Raw genomic sequence first — 23,658 nt, forward strand, 5'->3', positions numbered from 1 at the left:
CTACTTGAATTAGAGAGCGGACAACATGCTGAATGTTAAAAAACGCACTAAGTGACCCGTGACCTAGTTTTTGACCCAGCAAGGCCCATGTTTGAACTTGGCCTTAAGATCATCTAGATACATCTTCTGACCAAGTTTGGTGAAGATCGGATGAAAACTACTTGAATTAGAGAGCAGACAACATGCTGAATGTTTAAAACGCACTAAGTAATCCCGTGACCTAGTTTTTGACCCGGCAAGGCCCATGTTCGAACTTGGCCTAGACATCATGTAGATACAACTTCTAACCAAGTTTGGTGAAGATCGGATGAAAACTACTTGAATTAGAGAGCGGACACTTAATACAGACCGACAGACAGACCGACAGACCGACTGACCGACAGACAAGTTCACTCCTATATACCCCCCTAAACTTCGTTTGTGGGGGTATAATTAAGCCAGTTATTCTGATAAAAAACTTTAAAATGTGCTATAACTAGGGGCTAGCTCTGTGCAGAGTTTATTCTAACCATTTTTGGATTGGGACAATTCGTAAAAAATCATAGTGTTTTAAATTAAATTGGGAAAATAGTTGTTGATTTTGCTAAACATAATTTAAAAATTGAGAATAAGTGCTATCAAGATAAATTGCACTAAGGTTCAACTTATAGAGCTGCATAAGGAAACAAACTCAATTTGTAACCTATTAATACATTGTTTGGGGTCAAACCTTGAATTGAGAACTTAAGCCAGTAATTATGGAAAAAATAAACTGTTTCAGATTAAGAATGGGACTCAATTTTGGCCCCAATATAGACAAAATGAATAACACTGTATGATCTCACCTGAAGCTCAAGAAGCTGAGCTGATATGCTGGCCTCGCTGATATTGCCAAAGGCTGAATTTGAGTTCTGATTAACTCAATGTTGCAACCTATCAAAACATTCTTTTTCTTCCGGGAAACCATGAATTGAGAACTTAAGCCAGTTATCATAACTATAGACTTTTTGAGATAAGAATGGGACTGAATTTCGGCCCCAATTTCAACAAAATAATTAACACTGTAAGGTCTCACCTGAAGCTCAAGAAGCTGATATGACATGCTGGCCTTGCTGATATTGCTAAGAGACGAGTTTGAGTTCTGCTTTTTTCAGTTTGCTAGTCGAAGGGTGTACTGGACCACACAACAAAACTGCTGTTATTTTTCAAAGCCTTCTCTTGCATCAATTCAATGTGAGGCCTTTTGGACTCGGAGTGCTAAGTGTTCATAACAGAAACCAGATGTGTTCACTTTAAGCACCTTGTTCAAAATGGTGGGCGTAATTTGCGTCTGTAGCACACCCCATGGATGTATGGATATCTTAGTGTTTACAACAAAGTCTTTTCTGCCTTTCTGTGTCAGCATGGATGTATTGTGCTCTGGGTGTTTACAACCAAGTCTTTATTGCCTTTCTGTGTCAGCATGGATGTATTGTGCTCTGGGTGTTTACAACCAAGTCTTTACTGCCTTTCTGTGTCAGCATGGATGTATTGTGCTCTGGGTGTTTACAACCAAGTCTTTACTGCCTTTCTGTGTAATCATGGATGTATCGTGCTCTGAGTTCACAGCAAAGTCATTACTGCCTTTCTGTGTCAACAAGGATGTATTGTGCTCTGTGTTCACAACCAAGTCATTACTGCCTTTCTGTTTCAGCATGGATGTATTGTACTCTGGGTGTTCACAGCATAGTCATTACTGCCTTTCTGTGTCAGCATGGATATATCTTGCTCTGGGTGTTCACAGCATAGTCATTACTTCCTTTCTGTGTCAGCATAGATATATCTTGCTCTGGGTGTTCACTGCATAGTCATGACTGCCTTTCTGTTTCAGCATGGATGTATTGTGCTCTGGGTGTTCACAGCATAGTCATTACTGCCTTTCTGTGTCAGCATGGATGTATCGTGCTCTGAGTTCACAGCAAAGTCATAACTGCCTTTCTGTGTCAACAAGGATGTATTGTGCTCTGTGTTCACAACCAAGTCATAACTGCCTTTCTGTGTCAGCATGGATGTATTGTGCTCTGTGTTCACAGCTAAGTCATTACTGCCTTTCTGTGTCAACAAGGATGTATTGTGCTCTGTGTTCACAACCGAGTCATAACTGCCTTTCTGTGACAGCATGGATGTATTGTGCTCTGTGTTCACAGCCAAGTCATTACTGCCTTTCTGTATCAGCATGGATGTATGGTGTTCTGTGCTCACTGCCAAGTCATTACTGCCTTTCTGTGTCAGCATGGATGTATTGTTCTCTGTGTTCACAGCAAAGTCATTACTGCCTTTCTGTGTCAGCATGGGTGTATCGTGTTCTGTGTTCACTGCCAAGTCATTACTGCCTTTTCTATGTCAGCATGGGTGTATCGTGTTCTGTGTTCACAGCCAAGTCATTACTGCCTTTCTGTGTCAGCATGGATATATCGTGCTCTGGTTGTTCAAAACCAAGTCATTACTGCCTTTCTGTGTCAGCATGGATATATCTTGCTCTGGGTGTTCACTGCATAGTCATTACTGCCTTTCTGTGTCAGCATGGATATATCTTTCTGTGGGTTTTCACAGCATAGTCATTACTGCCTTTCTGTGTCAGCATGGACATATCTTGCTCTGGGTGTTCAAAGCATAGTCATTACTGCCTTTCTGTGTCAGCATAGATATATCATGCTCTGGGTGTTCACAGCATAGTCATGACTGCCATTATGTTTCAGCATGGATGTATTGTGCTCTGTTTTCACAGCCAAGTCATTACTGCCTTTCTGTGTCAGCATGTGTGTATCGTGTTCTGTGTTCACAGCCAAGTCATTACTGCCTTTCTGTGTCAGCATGGATGTATTGTGCTCTGGGTGTTCACAACCAAGTCATTACTTCCTTTCTGTGTCAGCATGGATATATCTTGCTCTGGGTGTTCACAGCATAGTCATTACTGCCTTTCTGTGTCAGCATGGATATATCTTGCCCTGGGTGTTCACAACCAAGTCATTACTGCCTTTCTGTGTAAGCATGGATGTATTATTCTCCGGCTGTTCACAGCATAGTCATTACTGCCTTTCTGTGTTAGCAAGGATATGTCTTGCTCAAGGTGTTCACAGCATAGTCATTACTGCCTTTCTGTGTCAGCATGGAAATATCTTGCTCTGGGTGTTCACAACCAACTCATTACTGCCTTTCTGTGTCAGCATGGGTGTATTGTGTTCTGTGTTCACAGCCAAGTCACACTGCCTTTCTGTGTCAGCATGGATGTATCGTGCTCTGGGTGTTCACAACCAAGTCATTACTGCCTTTCTGTGTCAGCACGGATGTATTGTGCTCTGGGTGTTCACAACCAAGTCATTACTGCCTAACTGTGTCAGCATGGATGTATCCCGCTCTGGGTGTTCACAACCAAGTCATTACTGCCTTTGTCAGCATGGATGTATCGTGCTCAGGTTATTCACAACCAAGTCATTATTGCTGAGAGGACAATCTGGGGCAGTCCGTAACCCTACTGTTGTTCAAACTATCAACAGCAGATGTATTCCACTAGGAAAGCTTACGCTTTTATTGTTCCTTGATTTTCTTCCGTTCAATTTCTGTTACAATTGTCCCATAAAAATTGGAACAACTTATTGAAATTTTTATTCTTCATGATATTTGTTGTGATGTCCAACAGCAACAACTGACTGTTAGCGTTACCATAACTACTGCTATAACTGTTTGTGTCTGTAACACTTGTCCCTTTCAGGCCCACGCGGAACTCTAGCTTAACAAAACTACCCAGGCTTATGTTTGGAAAACGTGACGTGGGCATTGCGTTTGTTCAGAACAGAATCATGCTCAGAATTTCCTGCAGAACGGAGTTGTTCAACGATGCTGACTTTTTGAGGCAGGCGGTCAAGAGGAGGAGTTAGAAGTCAAGGGAGGGGAAGGGTCGTTCTGGACTGGGGCTTCTGCAGGCGGGACTGGTGCGGTTGCTGGGCCAACTCGATATCAATGCTGGTGCTCTGCTGAAAACAACAACAACACAGTGGGTGATAGGAACTTGTAACAAATTATATTACAATCTATAACAAACTTTGCCTCTTGACTGGCTGTGAAGGTTCTCAACAACATGAATTTCTAATCTGGCATTTTATTGGTTCCTTGTCCTTAATAGCATGAACATATATACAATTAAGTCATTTTGTATTAAAACAAGAAAAGTGTTGGCTAATGCTATACACTTCAACACCGTTATTTCAAAGTCGTCGGGACCGTTAAAAAAACTTTGGATTAAGGATAATTCGAAATAAACATTTGACAGACGACTTCTTTGATTCTGTAATAATAAAACATTGCGGAATTCGCATGGTTCGGTAACACACTACTATTAATAATTGTTTTACTGAAAAACGTAAACTAGTCAGATTGCAATAGATTTCTACTTGTAACAAACGAAGGAATAAACGATTCTTGTTCTTCTTTTTATGTTTTCTCTAAGTACAGAACATATTAAATATAATGAATATGCACTAATTATCAGAACATATAAAATATAACGAATAGCACAAATTATCAGACCATATAAAATATAACGAATAGCACAAATTGTCATACATGTAAAAACAGATGAATACATTTTCGGAAATGAATTAACATTTTTTGTAAATAAGACGCGGTGTCTCTCTGAACACTGGCCTTAGCAGCACTAAACTGGACGCGTGTAACATATTTCTACAATTTGTCGAGGACATTGAAGAACTCATTTTCGCCTGTGTTTTGCTCGTAGAAGGCAGAGTTTATACAAGATGAATTTTATTGGACCTCATTTACTGAGACCTAATGGGACACGTTTATTTGTTACTTAAGAATGCAAAACTACATAAATAGTAATTATCGGCTTTTGACGACATTATAAAATTAACACGCTACGCGAAGAAGACAAAGGTGTAACTATCAGCTTTTGACGCGCCACGCCCAGACGACAAAGGTGTGAAATTATGCTCAGCGTTTTGCAGCTTTGACTTCGGATTAAAGATTGATGATTAAGTACGAATTATAGTGTTGGGACCGACAGAATCACTTCGAATTAACGATTTTTTCGGCTTAACGAAGTTCTGATTAACAATGAAATTTTACATTAAACAAAGAAGAACCAAAGTCGGGACTGGAAAAATACTTTGAAATAACGGTGACTTCGGATTATCGGTGTTCGAAATAACGGTGTTGAAGTGTACTTAGCTGTAAATTTCTATAATCTTTACTCCATTTCCAGAAATGTATTTTCATAAGCCAATATGCGGTTCACTTATGTTAGAAACTGTCGTCTCAGATAAGCATGTGGAATTCACATACCGGTAAGCTAATAAAGGAAGGTACTTTCTGACTAGACTGGATTTTCATTAAGAGGATTATTTGTTCAACAAAAAATACCTTTAAGAGGAAAGTGTTGTCCATTATTAGCCTGTGCAAACTGCACAGGCTAATCTGTGACAACAATTTAAGCACATGCATTAGGCCCCATTTTCCGGATATCAAGTATGATGAGCTATGGGTCAGGGGAGTGGATGGGTCGTCCTGGACTGGGGCTCCTGCAGTCCGGACTGGTGCTGTTGCTGGGCCAACTCAATATCAATGGTGGTGCTGTCCTGAAAACAACAGCACAGTGGGTGATGTGAACTTGTAAAAAATGTTTAAATTACAATCTATACGAAACTATGCCTCTTGATTGGTTGTGAAGGTGTTTAATAGGCAAAATTTCATTCTAATGAATTTCTAATCTGGCATTTCATTGGTTTATTGTCCTCAATAGCACGAAAATTAATATAATCAAACCATTTCGTATTAAAACATTGTTGGCTAATAATACACTGTATACAAACCTGTATATTCATACTGATGTAATTTCATTAGCCAATATGCGGCTCCTAAATATTACAAATAGTCGTCCCAGATTAACATGTGACGTCCACACAAGCTAATCAGGGAGGACACTTTTTGACTAGACTCGATTTTCATAAAGAGGATATTTCTTTTCAACAAAGTACCAAACATATGAAATTGTTGTCCCAAATATGCCTGTGTGGATTGCACAAGCTAATCTAGGACAACGACAACAATTTAAGCACATGCATTAAGCCCCATTTTAAAGAAGTTTTTTTCCTGTATAAAAACAAAAAAATAAAAGATAATCATCTTCTTAACATTGTTTTAAAATTGTACTCATAATATGTATCACTTTACTTTTCCATATATTTTACTGCTCATATACATTGGATTTAAATTATGTTATAGGCCACTTGCCCTTAAAGACTACACGCTGACAACACTAGTTTGCCCGTTCTTTGGTGACGCCTAAAAATCCACATTTTCACAGTAACCAATACCAAGAAATGATTTTTTTCTAAGTAAATTGCTATCATAAACTTTGTTTGATATGTTGAGGGAAAACACAAGTTTCTAAAAACATATTACCCAATTACCCACAAACACAAATCCGATCACAGGGCATGTTTTGTGTCATGTTTTGTATCATCCTTTGACCCATTCATTTTGTGAAAGAAAAATGATTCTCGAATTTTAATAATAGTGGAGAAATGAGTAGCAAACTTCTTAAAATTGCAAAAATTCTAGTCACAAACTTCTTTAAATTGTGACCCACAAAACTCTCAAAGTTGAAAAAAAAACTGCGATTCCATAAAAAGGAAAAATAGCCCAGAATCATGCCCCTTCCAGAAAAACTACAACTTTAAACAAGAGCACCGCCTTGCGGGTGCAGACCGCTCATCTATTTTCTTTTTAAAGGTGAAGGGACTCTCATTTTCAATCACAAAGGAGGGAGGGGTGGAGTGAAGAGGGGTGCATTGTGTGGGGGTGTGGACATTTATTACATTATCTTCCAAAAATGCAAAAAAAAAGGAAAAAAAAATCGGGGGGGGGGGAGGTGGGGGTGGGGTGGGGGGGGGGGGGATTCTTGGGTGCGATGGTTGGACGGTATTTCAAACATAAAATAATAAAAATAAATATTTGTGTTTTTTAACCGTTTCAAAAAAAAATAATTGGGGGGGGGGGGGGGGTGAGGTGGGGGGTATAGTGTGAGGGTGTGGTGGTAATTTGTGAGATGATCTTAAAAAAAAAAATTAGGGGGGGGATTCGGGTGGGGGGAGGGGGGGGGAGGGGGGGGAGGGGGGGTGGGGGGGGATTCTTGGGTGCAATGGTTGGATGGTATTTCAAACATAAAATAATCAAAATAAATAGTTTTGTTTTTTAACCGTTTAAAAAAAAATGGGGAGGGGGTGGGGCGGGGAGGGGGATGGGTATAGTGTGAGGGTGTGGTGGTCATTTGTGAGATGATCTTAAAAAACAAAAAAAACAAAAAAACAAGGGCTGTTTGTAAAACATGCATGCCCCCCATATGGGCTGTCCGTTGTAGTGGCAGCCATTGTGTGAAAACGTTTTTTGTCACTGTGACCTTGACCTTTGACCTAGTGACCTGAAAATCAATAGGGGTCATCTGCGAGTCACGATCAATGTACCTATGAAGTGTCATGATCCTAGGCAAAAGCGTTCTTGAGTTATCATCCGAAAATCATTTTACTATTTTGGGTCACCGTGACCTTGACCTTTGACCTTGTGACCTCAAAATCAATAGGGGTCATCTGCGACTCATGATCAATCTACCTGTGAAGTTTCATGATTCTAGGCATATGCGTTCTTGAGTTATCATCCGAAAACCATTTTACTATTTCGGGTCACCGTGACCTTGACCTTTGACCTAGTGACCTCAAAATCAATAGGGGTCATCTGCGAGTCATGATCAATCTACCCATGAAGTTTCATGATCCTAGGCGTATGCATTCTTGAGTTATCATCCGGAAAACATTTTACTATTTCGGGTCACCGTGACCTTGACCTTTGACCTAGTGACCTAGTGATCAATGTACCTATGAAGTTTCATGATCCTAGGCCCAAGCGTTCTTGAGTTATCGTCTGACAACCACCTGGTGGACGGACCGACAGACCGACCGACAGACCGACATGAGCAAAGCAATATACCCCCTCTTCTTTGAAGGGGGGCATAAAAAATAGGGGGGGGGGGGAATCAGGGGGGGTGGAGGGAAAAGGGGGGGAAAGGGGGGGGCACGGGCAATGGTTTAGGTGGAGTCTATTGTGGTATGTCAGGTAAGAGTAGTTTTGTCAAAGTATCAATCAAATCTAATCATAAATAAAGAAGTTATGGCAATTTTAGCAAAATTTAATAATTTGACCTTGAGAGTCAAGGTCATTCAAAGGTCAAGGTAAAATTCAACTTGCCAGGTACAGTAACCTCATGATAGCATGAAAGTATTTGAAGTTTGAAAGCAATAGCCTTGATATTAAGAAGTAAAGTGGATCGAAACACAAAATTTAACCATATATTCAAATTTACTAAGTCAAAAAAGGGCCATAATTCCGTAAAAATGACATCCCGAGTTATGCAACTTGTCCTTTTACTGTACCCTTATGATAGTTTGCGAGTGTTCCAAGTATGAAAGCAATATCTATGATACTTTAGGGGTAAAGTGGACCAAAACACAAAACTTAACCAAACTTTCAATTTTCTAAGTATAAAGGGCCCATAATTTCGTCCAAATGCCAGTCAGAGTTACATAACTTTGCCTGCACAGTGCCCTTACGATAGTTAATAAGTGTTGCAAGTATGAAAGCAATAGCTTTGATACTGTAGGAATAAAGTGGACCTAAACACAAAACATAACCAAATTTTCAATTTTCTAAGTATAAAAAGGGCACATAATTCTGTCAAAATGCCAGTCAGAGTTACATTACTTTGCCTGCACAGTCCCCTAATGATAGTTAGTAAGTGTTGCAAGTTTGAAAGCAAAAGCTTTGATACTTAAGGAATAAAATGGACCTAATACAAAACTTAACCAAAATTTTCAATTTTCTAAGTATAAAAAGGGCACATAATTCTGTCAAAATGCACGCCAGAGTTATCTAACTTTGCCTGCCCAGTCCCCTCATGATAGTAAGTAAGTGCACCAAGTTTGAATGCAATAGCATTGATACTTTCTGAAAAAAGTGGACCTAAACGCAAAACTTAACCAAAATTTTCAATTTTCTAAGTATAAAAAGGGCACATAATTCAGTCAAAATGCACGCCAGAGTTATCTAACTTTGCCTGCCCAGTCCCCTCATGATAATAAGTAAGTGTACCAAGTTTGAATGCAATAGCATTGACACTTTCTGAGAAAAGTGGACCTAAACGCAAAACTTAACCGGACGCCAACGCCGACGCCGACGCCAAGGTGATGACAATAGCTCATAATTTTTTTTCAAAAAATAGATGAGCTAAAAAGGCACTGACTGATAAAACAGATGCAAAATATTGGTCAACAATTCAAACTAAAGACTGGAATGCTACACCCCTGATCCTGGAAAATCATTTATATTAGTTGGCATAACACTTGGAGGTTTTTCAAAAAAATACTTTTTTGTGGACATGTAAATTCGTGCATTTCTTACTTGTTGAAAAAAAACAACACGACTTTGCTTGGATCATTTTGTTATGTGTTTGAGTAAATTTCGTGGATCAGTAAACCCACGAAATCAACATTAATTAATGTACCACAAATTATAACAAATTTACAGTACTTAATCAACATGTTTTTAGAAATGTGTTTGACAAGATTTATTTTATTAATTTTTAATCTAAATTAATGATTGTTCGTTCAGAACAATAATTAAGATTTTTTTAGTCCGGTGTATTCCTTAGTTTAAATACAATGCAAACATTAATTGCTGAATAAAGTCGAAACCCAATGACTCTAACTTGCCTGGACTGACAACAAAAGTTTTAGCCATCCAGAATTCGAGCCAACCGATCTGAATATGCTTATGTTTACTAACATAAATCTGCAATAGATTTACATCTCCAGTTGAAGAGTATTCATACTGCCTAATCCCCGTACTACTTTTTTCTTTTGAATCAGTAAGAACAGAATTTATATACTTGACATTTTTAAGTAATAACTATTTTCAAACAGTTACACAAACAATCAAACAATGATATTATGTACGGAATAACGCTAAGAATCAAAGCAATATTATGCATTATATGCGCATCGCCCAAGTATTAAACAACACATGTATTACTTTATTGCCTTGTGTTTTTGTTTAAGAAAGACATGACCCATAGATACAAAATTGTCTATTCCTTCAAGTTGACATATTATAACTGTAACTCTAACTATTATAGTATAACTTTATTTTGTATAATCATAAACTGTGTATTTTGTAAACGCTGTATGCTTGCTTTGTCCACTTGGGCTTTTGGCCTTCTGGATGGATTGTTTAATAAACCATATTGTGATGCAGCCGTTCCAGCCATAATATTATAGCATCTACAAAAACGCCAGATTGCCATCTTTTACTCAAATCAATTAATGATTGAGTCAATAACATGTTTGAAATTATAGGGAGCCTTTAATCAAGTGCTCATAATCAAGTAACAGCTTTATGCTACCCTAGACTTTGGAGCAAGGCAAACAAAACAATGTGAAAATTGTGACGTGGACTTAAAAAAATATGAGATATTAATCCCACCCCTGCAAATTCGAGCCATTTGACATAAATGAATATGAATATTTAGCAATACAAAAATAGATGCTTCGAGGATAGTCCGAGCAAACCGGAAAGTCGAGCCAAGCAAGTTTGAGCCAACAGGTTTTGACTGTATATTATAATTTTTAGAAAATTACTATTCTGCTTATCTGTGAACAAGTCAAAATTCATAGGTTCTCTAAATACACTTTTATTGTATTTATTATTGCATTTTATGTTCATTCTTTCTTTATTTAAATAAATTAAGTTTCCACAATTATATAAGAATTAGTTTTCTTGTTTGGATACTCGTTTACAGTAATTTATAAATATATTGAGACTTCACCACTGTGAGAAAAGTTTAAAAAAGCACAAGAGCCATTCAATTTTAAGCGCTCTGAAATCAATCACACATTGCTTACATTAGTATCTCATAACAATTATTTTTAATTTGAATTAACATGAACACCATTGTCCAAATTACCACTTTTTTAATCATATTGTTTGTCATACCAAATATATGCTCATAAGAATGTATACCGTAATTACTCTATGTTTTCGGACACTCTTAGTTTTCGGACACCCCTCTTTTACGGAAAAATAATTATTTTTCGTGACTCTTAATTTTCGGACACACGAGTTTTCGTCCATAAGTAATGTTTCTAAGTTTTCGGACAGTATATTTTAAAGCGCTATTTTACCAAATTTCGATCCTGTTTTCAATATCTAATGAGACTTGAACATTGGGGTTTTACAACCAGATTAACATTATAAAACATGGCAGGTGCATGCCTGAGGGCAACGGACCATTACATTTGCTTTATTGGGTAAATAACCTTGTTAACTGGTATTAAACAATGGTTCCGCCAGATAGCATAAGAGTTATAATGACTATTACAAGGGGTGGTGCCAATTAATAGTTCAATTATCTACCGCAATGGTACTACCCCTACTCAGTAAAATAATTGTGACAAATACTAAACGCTTCAAAGTGTGATGCACCCTTTATCGCAAGTTTTACGAACAATGGCAGGTGTTAGACAACAACTATGGGAAATAAGCAAACAAAGAATTCATAGTTTGCTTTTTTATTGCGTTAATTACAGGTTCGTACTATCAAGTATCGGTACATCACATGGTCAAAGTTTGATCGTTGGTCAAAGTACAACCTTGTAGTAACTTTCTGTCAAATAAATTAAGCATTTAAAAATAATTAAAATGCAATGCAAACATATATAACTGTAATTTATACTATACGGCATGGTATTTAACAAGCGCGCACTATTACCGCGGTAGTCGTTGATACAATTGACGCTATTTTCGGACACTTCAATTTTGGACTCTAAGTTTTTCGGACACCTGTATTTTGTGAATATTTTTCGTATCTAAGTTTTCGGACACAAAAAAATTTATTTATTTTTAAGTGTCCGAAAACATAGAGTAATTACGGTAAATACAACCCTTAAATAGACTTAACTTGAGCATTGCTCTTAAAAAACGGGACTTAATGAATGTGTATAGTGTCTTCCCACATAAGCCAGTGGAGTCCTCATAGGCTAACTTGAGACGACACTTTTTTACTAAGACTTGATTTTTGTTTAGAAACAAGAGATGTGTTCGTCAGAAACAAAATCCCCCCTACTTTGCCGCTTTGAAATAAAATTTCTATTTATCATGTGGCAGGTATAGAAATAATCTCAATTTAAAGCTTATTACTTCCCTTGGATTTTGTTATTCACCTTCAACATTGAAGGATGGCGTTGACCTTTCACCACTCAAAATGTGCAGCTTCATGAGATACAAAATCATGCCAAATGTCAAGTTTCTATCTTCAATATTGCAAAAGTTATGGCCAATGTTAAAGTTTTCAGACCAACGACTGACAGACAGACAGACAGATGGACTGACAGTTCAACTGCTATATGCCACCCTACCGTGTGTGTGTGGGGGGGGGGGGGGGTCTGTAGACAGTCAAAAATGACCAAGTCAGACATCGCTGACCAGCAAGGCCTGTGGTTTATCAAAGAGATCATTGCCACAGTTCATCATGTATCTATGTACATAAGTTCATAGGTAAGTAATGAAACCAACCATTCACAAATTAGTACAGGAAAGAAATGATAGTTATATCATTAAAAAACAAGAGCTGTCACCATAGGATCACTTATGCCCCCTATAAAGGCTTGATAGAAGTTATGAGCTTTTTTCGAAACCAAAACGCAGATTTCGAAACCTAAACGCGGACCCTAAGTTCAAAGTCAAGGTCCAGGGGTCAAAATTTGTGTGCATATGGAAAGGCCTTGCCCGTATACACATGTATACCAAACATAAAAGTTATATCTCAAGGGACATAGAAGTTATGAGCATTTTTCAAAACCTAAACGCAGATTTCGAAACCTAAACCCGGACCCTAACTTCAAGGTCAAGGTCACATGGGTCAAAATTTTTGTGCGTATGGAAAGGCCTTGTCTATAAACACATGTATACCAAATATGAAGGTTATATCTCAAGGGACATAGAAGTTATGAGCGTTTTCGAAACCTCAACGCAGATTTCGAAGCCTAAACGCGAACCCTAAGTTCAAGGTCAAGGTCACAGGAGTAAAATTGTGTGTGCGAATGGCAAGGCCTTGTCCATATACACATGCATACCAAATATGAAGGTTATATCTCAAGGGACATAGAAGTTATGAGCATTTTTCGAAACCTAAACACAGATTTCCAAACCTAAACGCGGACCCTAAGTTCAAGGTCAAGGTCACAGGGGTAAAATTGTGTGTGCGTATGGAAAGGCCTTGTCCATATACACATGCATACCAAATATGAAGGTTATATCTCAAGGGAAATAGAAGTTATGAGCATTTTTCGAAACCTAAACGCAAAGTGTGACGGAAAGACGGACAGACCGACAGACGGACAGTCCGATCACTATATGCCCCCTTTTCTTCGAAATGGGGTATAAAAAATCTTTAACAAATCAATCATTTAAGTTATAAATAAACAAAATACAAAATATGTACAGTAACTGTGAAAATAACTTAAATTCTCGGTAGGGAAATATATAATCTGAGATTTATAATTATATAAATTACTTCTCTTGAAAATAATTGTCTCTGTCAAATCTCTATTTTTAGTAGCAATTAATTATAAACCACTACCGTGACTGTAAATTCACAGGTTACATTAACATACCTAAGATACTTGTATGCCAAAAAGTGTCATTTTGTTCTTGGCTTGACCATAAAATGTCATTTTGATTATGCTTCAGTTGTATGGTTTCATATTATTATATATAATAATTATCTCCCTTTAAATCTTATTACTTCCCTTGGATTTGTATTTTTGACCTTAGACCTTGAAGGATGACCTTGACCTTTTACCATGATGTGTTTGTCAGAAACACAATGCCCCCTACTGCGCTGCTTTGATTTATTAAAAAAAAAATATATATTTGGCAGGTCAGATAATTATCTCCTATAAAGCTTATTACTTTCCTTGGATTTGTATTTTCGACCCTAGGCCTTGAAGTATTATCTTGACCTTGAAATTTTACCACTCAAACTGTGCAGCTTCATGAGATACACATGCATGTAAAATATCAAGTTAATATCTTCAATATTGCAAAAGTTATGGCCAATGATAATTATTTTTTAGACGGACGGATAGACTGACATACTGACAGACGGACTGTTCAACTGCTATATGCCACCCTACCGGGGGCATACAAATTCCCTTTAAACGAAAATTTCCTCAAAAGCGGAAAGTATCATCCCATAAGACTCTGTGTGCCCACTGCACAGTCTATTCTGTAGATGGCACTAAAATGCATTAAGCACTATTATCCCAGAACAAGGCTCACCTGGTATTATCTTGTACAACATTGTAACAGACGGTAGGGGACTTACTTTAAGCCTCATTCTTAGAAAACAGGGCTTTATAAATTGTGCACTAAGTTTTGTCCTAGATTAGCCTGTACAGCCACACAGGCTTATAAGGTACAACACTTTCCACTAGACAGATTTTTTTTTAATGAAGAGAATTCCTATATACGAAAAATTCCGTAAATGCGGAAAGTATCGTCCCTGATTTGCCTGTACAGAGTACACAGGCTAATCTGGGACCACACTTTACACACATGCATTTAGTCCCTGTACAGCTTACACAGGCTAATCTGGGACCACACTTTACACACATGCATTTAGTCCCTGTACAGACTACACAAGCTAATCTGGGACCACACTTTACACACATGCATTTAGTCCCTGTACAGACTACACAGGCTAATCTGGGACCACACTTTACACACATGCATTTAGTCCCTGTACAGACTACACAGGCTAATCTGGGACCACACTTTACACACATGTATTAAGTCCCTGTACAGCTTACACAGGCTTATTTGGGACCACACTTTACACACATGCATTAAGTCGCTGTGCAGACTACACAGGCTTATCTGGGACCAAACTTTACGCACATGCATTTAGTCCCTGTACAGACTACACAGGCTAATCTGGGACCACACTTTACACACATGCATTTAGTCCCTGTACAGACTACACAGGCTACTGTGGGACCACACTTTACACACATGCATTTAGTCCCTGTGCAGACTACACAGGCTAATCTGGGACCACACTTTACACACATGCATTTAGTCCCTGTACAGACTACACAGGCTAATATGGGACCACACTTTACACACATGCATTTAGTCCCTGTACAGACTACACAGGCTAATCTGGGACCACACTTTACACACATGCATTTAGTCCCTGTACAGACTACACAGGCTAATCTGGGACCACACTTTACAAACATGCAAATAGTCGCTGTGCAGACTACACAGGCTAATCTGGGACCACACTTTACGCACATGCATTTAGTCCCTGTACAGACTACACAGGCTAATCTGGGACCACACTTTACACACATGCATTTAGTCCCTGTACAGACTACACAGGCTAATCTGGGACCACACTTTACACACATGCATTGAGTCCCTGTACAGACTACACAGGCTACTGTGGGACCACACTTTACACACATGTATTTAGTACTTGTACAGAATACACAGGCTAATCTGGGACCACACTTTACACACATGCATTTAGTCCCTGTACAGACTACACAGGCTAATCTGGGACCACACTTTACGTACATGTATTAAGTGCCTGTACAGCTTACACAGGCTAATCTGGGACCACACTTTACACAAATGCATTTAGTCGCTGTGCAGACTACACAGGCTAATCTGGGACCACACTTTACGCACATGCATTTAGTCCCTGTACAGACTACACAGGCTAATTTGGGACCACACTTTACACACATGCATTTAGTCCCTGTACAGCTTACACAGGCTAATCTGGGCCCACACTTTACACACATGCATTTAGTCCCTGTACAGACTACACAGGCTAATCTGGGACCATACTTTACACACTACATTTAGTCCCTGCACAGACTACACAGGCTAATCTGGGACCGCACTTTACACACATGTATTAAGTCCCTGTACAGCTTACACAGGCTAATCTGGGACCACACTTTACACACATGCATTTAGTCGCTGTGCAGACTACACAGGCTAATCTGGGACCACACTTTACGCACATGCATTAAGTCCCTGTACAGACTACACAGGCTAATCTGGGACCACACTTTACACACATGCATTTAGTCCCTGTACAGACTACACAGGCTACTGTGGGACCACACTTTACACACATGCATTAAGTCCTTGTACAGAATACACAGGCTACTGTGGGACCACACTTTACACACATGCATTTAGTCCCTGTACAGACTACACAGGCTAATCTGGGACCACTCTTTACGTACATGTATTAAGTCCCTGTACAGCTTACACAGGCTAATCTGGGACCACACTTTACACAAATGCATTTAGTCGCTGTGCAGACTACACAGGCTAATCTGGGACCACACTTTACGAACATGCATTTAGTCCCTGTACAGACTACACAGGCTAATCTGGGACCACACTTCACACACATGCATTTAGTCCCTGTACAGACTACACAGGCTAATCTGGGACCACAATTTACACACATGCATTTAGTCCCTGTACAGACTACACAGGCTAATTTGGGACCACACTTTACACACATGCATTTAGTCCCTGTACAGACTACACAGGCTACTGTGGGACCACACTTTACACACATGCATTTAGTCCCTGTACAGACTACACAGGCTAATCTGGGACCACACTTTACACACATGTATTAAGTCCCTGTACAGCTTACACAGGCTAATCTGGGACCACACATTACACACATGCATTTAGTCCCTGTACAGACTACACAGGCTAATCTGGGACCACACTTTACACACATGCATTTAGTCCCTGTACAGACTACACAGGCTAATCTGGGACCACACTTTACACACATGCATTGAGTCCCTGTACAGACTACACAGGCTAATCTGGGACCACACTTTACAAACATGCAAATAGTCGCTGTGCAGACTACACAGGCTAATCTGGGACCACAATTTACACACATGCATTTAGTCCCTGTACAGACTACACAGGCTACTGTGGGACCACACTTTACACACATGCATTTAGTCCCTGTACAGACTACACAGGCTACTGTGGGACCACACTTTACACACATGCATTTAGTCCCTGTACAGACTACACAGGCTAATCTGGGACCACACTTTACACACATGCATTTAGTCCCTGTACAGACTACACAGGCTAATCTGGGACCACACTTTACACACATGCATTTAGTCCCTGTACAGACTACACAGGCTAATCTGGGACCACACTTTACACACATGCATTTAGTCCCTGTACAGACTACACATGCTAATCTGGGACCACACTTTACACACATGCATTGAATCCCTGTACAGACTACACAGGCTAATATGGGACCACACTTTACACACATGCATTTAGTCCCTGTATAGACTACAAAGGCTAATCTGGGACCACACTTTACACACATGCATTTAGTCCCATTATCCCAGAGGGAGGCACATATGTTTCTTGAAAAAACACTCAACAACAGACTGTAAACAGACTTAACTTAAGTTTGTGCAATGAGGACGGAGTCCTTCTAATAGCTAGGGAAAATTCTTGGTGTTTTGACCACAAATTGGGTCATTTGTGTTGTTGGTTTTTTGCTTACAAATACTATACAATCGAGAATAAGCGTTTTCAATATTGCATTTAATAAGGTTCAATTAATAAAGTTGGGTAGAGAGATATACTTGGTATTGTGATAAATTTATTTTACTCTACCTTCAATTGGGAATTTTAGGAAGTTGTTTGGGAAAAATAGAAAGTTCCAGCATTTGTTATGGGGCCGATTTTGGCCCCTATATTTGACAACTAAATATCTCACAACTTGATACAAACTCAAGGCTGAATGACTGATGACTGAAATTTTTGTGGTGCTGTGTTACTAAGGTTTCTGTATTGGTAAGTTGGAAAGCAACAAGCTGAAGAATGTTTTGAGTTATTGATCCTCAAGTTAATGAAGTCGTGCTGTAAACACGATGCATAAAAGAAAGGACGCAATTTTATCTTCTATGAAATCATATCATATTCTTGTCCACTTCATATTAAGCATTTTTAATACAGAGGTAACACTGTAAAACCTTTATTATGCGTTTGAGGCTATTTTTTGTTCATTTTAAGGTTTTACCGATCCACAAATTTATCACAAACACACTGCAAATGAACTGACACAAATTCCTTGTTTACTTTTCCAAACTGAGTAATCCACACATTAACTAATTATATGTCCATGAAATACTTTTGTACCACCAAAATTTCATGAGGAGGAATATCAATGGTTTTGCAATATACAAACAATTTAAGAGGATATTTTACCATATGCAATATACAAACAATTTAAGAGGATATTTTACCATATGTAATATACAAACAATTAAAGAGGATATTTTACCATATGTAAATATAGAAACAATTAAAGAGGATATTTTACCATATGTAAATTCATTCTGTTCTTTACCACCTCATCTTTTTGCATTCTTAATAAACAGAAAATACATAAGACAGCACGTTCCTGGTGTATTTAGGGGTCTGTAAAACAGACCCATACCCAAAGCATTTTATTTGTTTTTAAATAAGTGCCATATTATTATTACAGTGCTTTCAACAGGAATTTTTTCAGACGTCCAAGGGGCCATGGGGGGGGGCTGCACCCTACATATGTGGGTTTTTTTTTTTTTTAAGATGTGAAATGATGTTATGACGGTGCGTTATGACTCTTCAAGAAAAAACAGCAATAAAGTCAAAAATAACGAGATTTAACAAAAATTGTTTTAAACCTTCCCCGCATAGATACGCATAATTGCTTCTCAATCGATTCCTTAATACATCCGTATGAAACCACACTTTTTATCTATTACTGCCAACTAACTACTTTTACAGTTGCTACTCATTACCCGATAATCCCGTATATTCCATTATTAAAAGGACATTCTGATAAATATTTACGACAAAAGTGATCGAAATTTCCAAGAAACACAAACATTCACCATTTGTTGTCAAATTTTGGCATATATGTTACTGTGTAAAGATCTGATAAAAAACGTCCAATCAGGGCGTTTTTTCAACTAAAAACACGTATATCACCTGACGTGATGTTCCCATTTTTATGCATTATAATTATTATATCTCAATCATATTTCAATTAGATCTAACAAAGTATATAACTATCATAAAATAATTTTATTCGTATAATTTGATATATTAAAAAGAATGATATTAAATTAGTTTTTCCCAAATCAATTGACTTTTCACAGGAAAATATTCAAAAACCACAATGGCATTTTCCCCAAAATGACAAAGAAAAGGTCTGACAAAGGGTCTATGTTACCTTCTGCGTATTCAGGTCATTCTTGTCCACCACATCCTCAGCATCGTTGTCCTGCAGCACTGTAGCAGCAGAATAGCTTGATGTATTTCTTGTATGTATATTTAGGACTCAAACATATTTATAAACAAGAGCACAGAATAAGGGGTGTCACGCTCGGCTGCGAAAGCTTGTAAGAATTTATTTTTTTAGAGGTCACAGTGACCTTGACCTAGTGACCCAAAATGGGTGTGGCGTGTAGAAGTCATCAAGGTGCATCTACATAAGAAGTTTCAAGGTTGTAGGTGGAAGCACTTTGATTTTAGAGGCAATGTTAAGGTTAATGTTAAAGTTTTATATTAGAGGTCACAGTGACCTTGACCTTTGACCTAGTGACCCAAAATGGGTGTGGCATGTATAACTCATCAAGGTGCAACTACATATGAAGTTTGAAAGTTGTAGGTGGAAGCACTTTGATTTTAGAGCCTATGTTAAAGTTTGATATTAGAGGTTACAGTGACCTTGACCTTTGACGTAGTGACCCAAAAATTGGTGTGGCGTGTAGAACTCATCAAGGTTCATCTACATACGAAGTTTCAAAGTGGAAGGTGGAAGCACTTTGATTTTAAAGGAAATGTTAAGGTTTTTGTTTAAGTTTTATATTAGAGGTCACAGTGACCTTGACCTTTGACATAGTGGCCCAAAAATGGGTGTGGCATGTAGAACTCATCAAGGTGCAACCACATATGAAGTTTCAAAGTTGTAGGTGGAAGCACTTTAATTTTAGAGACTATGCTAAAGTTTGATATTAGATTTCAAAGTGACCTTGACCTTTGACCTAGTGACCCAAAAAATGGGTGTGGCGTGTATAACTCATCAAGGTGCATCTACATATGAAGTTTCAAAGTTGTAGGTGGAAGCACTTTAATTTTAGAGCCAATGTTAAGGTTTTAGCGCCTACGTCGGACGGCGGACGAGCTGGCTTTGACAATAGCTCGGGTTTTACCCCAAAACAGCCTCACTTAAAATGTAACTAACACACACATGTTTATATAAATGTAATGAAAATCAAAAACAAATGTTCAACAGCATAAAACTTGGAAAATTAATAAATCTCACATCAAGTGTTACCTTTCTGTAAACATTGCGTACAATATCAATATATACTCCTCCAAATATTACTTAAAAAATTTCATATTTTATAAAAAAAGTATTCATCCATATACATTTCTTACATGGCATGGTTTTTATAAAAATGAAAGTCTAAAAATAGCCTCAGTTGCTATGTACATGTGCATCTATGTACAAATATTAAATTTTCAGTTGAAATGCTTTGTTTTTTCAGGCAAAGTTTACAAGAACTAAATTTTAGGACCATAATGACACAAACGTTTTGACAACATAACATAATATGCATTAGATCTTATGTTCCAACAAAAACCCTCACATTGTATAATCAGATAACAATATGTGCACATAAATTATGTGTATCTTTCACTACACACTTAATGTTGTATTGTAACATCACACACTACTATGTTCCTATGCTAACCAACACATTGTCATTGAAATACTAATCACTAATTACAACAACTAATACATACATGTACACACTATTCCACTCTGAACACCAGGATGTTGTCATCATATTGTCCCACAATGATGGACGATGTTGTGCTGCTGTAGCAGACTGACCGTGGCTCCCACACTCCATCCTCCTCAGTAGCAAGATTAGCCAGCTTACTCTGCCCCTCCCAGCCCACCTGTAGTACAGTGTCGGACCAGCGTCCACAGACCAGCACCTGGCCTGCAGGGGTCACATGTAGACCACGTGGGCCACTTAGTGCTGGGTCTGTGTATGTAGCCAGGAGTGTGCCATCCCTGGCCAGGGTGAGAAGCTTGTCCTGGTACCAGCTGGTGATGTACAGCCTGTCTCCTGTGGGACTCACAGCACACTTCATTACTGCAAAACAGAGTAACATCAAGATATTGAATTACTGTTAATGTTAAATAATCTTATTAAACATACTGCAGTGATATTGTAGTACACATATGTTGTTATAATAGGCCTTTACACATCTAAAATGTATGCATAGATTCCAATAAAAAAATAGTTAAGTGTGACAATAAACTTCAGTATCAGTGTTATTGTGTAGAAGTTTGACATGTTGAAATGTGACTGAAGAAATATTGATGCGTTTTTATCTATTTTCTCACAAAACCAATAACAACCGCATAATGCTAAAATTAATTATTAAAATTATCCCCTACCTTTGAACACTTCTTACAATCCAACCACAAGGCACGACTTAAATTTTTTAAGAGTACTTATTTATACAATGTTTTGAAATTTCTCAATTAACTGCATACATACGTTTGAAAACTTCTTAAAATCCAACTATAGCTATTTAAAGAGTATCTATTTTATATAAATTTTTATTTGTTTATTTATAAAATATATTGTACAGTAATCTGACAACCACACAAATGCAAACAAGGTCAGAAAGTGTCTCTTTCCCAGGAACTCAGTTTCTATTTATAGACATGCCATGTATTGACAGTCAAAGTACTTCATTACTCATGTTTATAAATCAATAATTCTGAAAACATGTATTATTTTGGCTACTGTAGCAATAAAATGGCACATATTCATTATTGAACAATTACTTTATATTATATCAGGGAGTTTCTGCTATGTAAAAATTGCCCTAAAAGGTACCCGATTCCAAACCAATATTGAACAAAAAAAATCCCAATTTCCATTCTTGTCTTTTTTTTGTGTTTTTTTTTTAAAGAAAGAAGTGTCTAATGCTTATTATATATGAATTTTATTTTATAATAACCTTACAAAGTATATAACTATAAATTATATGATTTTTTCCAAACTGGCAAGGTAAAGGCCTGATGTGGGACAATTTGGCATATATGGCAAGCATGTATAACGCTGCACAAAATGCCTAGAAATCATGCCACGAAAACCGCATGGATTAGAGCTATAAGCAGGCAAGATGCGACGCCAAACGGGTAAGTATCATTAGTGTATCGATATCTTATATGTCGATGTACATAAATATCGTATTTTAAGGAGTACCGTATTTTACCATGTATAGCGCGCTCCCATGTATAACGCACATGCGATTTTTTAAAGCCAAAATGGAGAGAAAAAAAGAATTCAAGACCAAAAACCTGAAAGTTGGGCCGAAAATGGCCGCCATTCTTATATTGCGCAATCATTTAATCTTAGTTTTTCGGGCGCTTAATATTTTGTTTTTAAGTAGGGAGCGTTTATACGATCAGGAGCATGGGTTGCATAGCACTATATTTTCGACAATTTTTAAGATTATTCTCTCGAGAACACCGTACATGTCCTTATTGCCGCGCACTGCGCGTGTTTTTTCAAGACCCCTGCGCGTTGTATTCGACCACTATTACCTTTTCCTCACATTTGAACAGTGTAACATTTTTATTACCTGCCACTCACAACCTCGTATGACATAGTCTTCTGCAGACCCGCAACATGGCAATGTCCAATTTTACGCAAATCGTCCGTGGATCCCATCTTATTTTCATCGACTTAAAATATTTCCCTATTAAATCCAATTTGACCCGGTATTTCACGCCTTCACTGCGTCTAGTTGATTAGTATTTATAGTGAGACAAACAATACAACCGAACGCTCAATTCCATACAGTTGGCGTTATCAGCGTTATCAGCGTTAAGCCATTAGACAAATATCATTTGTTTGTCTCTATTGAAAGAAAATAAAACGAGTCTATATCTCTAATGTTGGTTTGTTACCTACGTAGTATACTCGCACAGTAGCATATTAATGCAGAGATCGGAAAATCATTGATAAATGTATTCGTCGTTTCAATGCTTAGGGCCGAGTAATTTCGGCAAATCGGAACTCAAATTACGTAAAACACTTGCTCAATTAACCGTTAAACTCCACCTCCGTTCTCTGCAAAAGGTTTGAAGGCGGAGCTTTGCACGTGCTGTTATTTAATTGGACGATTGCCATTGAGGAACAAACACATGATTGGTTCGGCATGTTGATTGCTAGACAAAGGAAGCCAATTTTGTCGGCGAGAAACTTGTCGCTTTATTGCTTGAGACAGCAAGCGGCTTTCCTTTGATGACGTCAAACTGTCAATTCAAATAGAGTGCAAATTTTCGGAATTGCTAACATTAAACTTTGGATTAAATTATCAAAATAAAGCAAAAGCGAAGTT

General features: G+C 37.9%; 1 long non-coding RNA gene across 3 annotated transcripts in view; it reads right to left on the bottom strand.

Annotated features, from left to right (window-relative positions):
* Nucleotides 1–21,391, bottom strand: part of LOC127863189 (uncharacterized) — a 31,624-nt gene extending 10,233 nt beyond the window's left edge. For all 3 annotated transcript variants that reach the window (XR_008040973.1, XR_008040974.1, XR_008040972.1), the window contains exons 1-4: nucleotides 21,031–21,391; nucleotides 19,451–19,509; nucleotides 5,398–5,612; nucleotides 1,055–3,992 (exon numbers count right to left, since the gene is read on the bottom strand). This is a non-coding gene — a long non-coding RNA (uncharacterized LOC127863189). The remainder of the gene's footprint in view (nucleotides 1–1,054; nucleotides 3,993–5,397; nucleotides 5,613–19,450; nucleotides 19,510–21,030) is intronic.
* Between the last annotated feature and the right edge of the window lie 2,267 nt (nucleotides 21,392–23,658).

This window comes from Dreissena polymorpha, unplaced genomic scaffold, assembly GCF_020536995.1.
Source record: "Dreissena polymorpha isolate Duluth1 unplaced genomic scaffold, UMN_Dpol_1.0 chrUn002, whole genome shotgun sequence".
In the NCBI taxonomy this organism is placed as follows: Eukaryota; Metazoa; Mollusca; class Bivalvia; order Myida; family Dreissenidae; genus Dreissena; species Dreissena polymorpha.